Here is a 1,696-nt window from a genome sequence, read left to right as displayed (position 1 = left end):
AAATTCACACAGGACAAGACAGGAGAAGTACTCCAGATATAACAGACTGACCCTAGCCCCCCGACACATAAACTACTGCAGCAGAAATACTGGAGGCTGAGACAGGAGGGGTCAGGAGACACTGTGGCCCCATCCGATGATACCCCCGGACAGGGCCAAACAGGAAGGATGTAACCCCACCCACTTTGCCAAAGCACAGCCCCCACACCACTAGAGGGATATCTTCAACCACCAACTTACCATTCTGAGACAAGGCCGAGTATAGCCCACAAAGATCTCCGCCACGGCACAACCCAAGGAGGTTACATTTTCTTCAAGGCTTTATATAGTGGAGCGAGAAGGGTGTGTCTGAAAAGTTTTATAACCATGTCTCTTCAGAGGGGCGGGCCACTGATTGAGCAGAGCCCTAACCCTATGAAAACCCAAATCTCTCATTTGGAAGCTAAAATTACATTTCATCTCTTCACCAATAATTTTATATTCAAACATTTAAATTGAACAACAATTCCATGTGACTCTGATAACTACAATGTGCAGACTTTCCACTGTAGAGTTTATGTCACCTGTCATTGATGAGAATGTCTCAGATGACAACCGAACTGACATCATATTCATTAAGTACCACCCCATATGTTCAATTGGTCGGATTAGCAGAATATAGTTCATTTACCCCCACCTTCTGATGATGTTCTATGTTAACCAAGGGGTTTTCAAATGTCACATCAGTAGGGTAGAGAGAGGAAAAAGGGGGGAAGAGGTATTTATGACTGTCATAAACCTAGCCAACGTCATGACATGTGCAAATGGGAAAGGGGGGCGCTACCTACCTGGGATATGGAAATAAGGGACCAGTCACACTCCACCACCCCTCAAACACATGTCCAACCTTGATCTGCAATCCCTGGTATCCTATAAGAATGGACATGGACCTGTGTGGAAGGAGAAGGGAGAGTAAACGGAATGCTAACCTGTCTCCTCTGTATTCATTGGATGTGTAGTCAAGACAACAATTAACAGGGGAATAGATACTGTTAGGTTCAAAGTTGGGAATAAAATGCAAGCATTGCTGGTTGAATTTTTTTATTTTTTTTATTTTTTTTACCTTTATTTAACCAGGTAGGCTAGTTGAGAACAGGTTCTCATTTGCAACTGCGACCTGGCCAAGATAAAGCATAGCAGAGTGAACAGACAACACAGAGTTACACATGGAGTAAACAATTAACAAGTCAATAACACAGTAGAGAAAAAAAAGGGGAGTCTATATACAATGTGTGCAAAAGGCATGAGGAGGTAGGCGAATAATTACAATATTGCAGATTAACACTGGAGTGATAAATGATCAGATGATCATGTACAGGTAGAGATATTTGTGTGCAAAAGAGCAGAAAGGTAAATAAATAAAAACTGTGGGGATGAGGTAGGTGAAAATGGGTGGGCTATTTACCAATAGATTATGTACAGCTGCAGCGATCGGTTAGCTGCTCAGATAGCTGATGTTTGAAGTTGGTGAGGGAGATAAAAGTCTCCAACTTCAGCGATTTTTGCAAATCGTTCCAGTCACAGGCAGCAGAGTACTGGAACGAAAGGCGGCCGAATGAGGTGTTGGCTTTGGGGATGCTCAATGAGATACACCTGCTGGAGCGCGTGCTACGGATGGGTGTTGCCATCGTGACCAGTGAGCTGAGATAAGGCGGAG

Source organism: Oncorhynchus nerka, linkage group LG23 (genome assembly GCF_034236695.1).
Source record: "Oncorhynchus nerka isolate Pitt River linkage group LG23, Oner_Uvic_2.0, whole genome shotgun sequence".
Classification (NCBI taxonomy): domain Eukaryota; kingdom Metazoa; phylum Chordata; class Actinopteri; order Salmoniformes; family Salmonidae; genus Oncorhynchus; species Oncorhynchus nerka.
The sequence above is the reverse complement of the archived record's forward strand: the minus strand, read 5'-3'. Positions refer to the sequence as shown.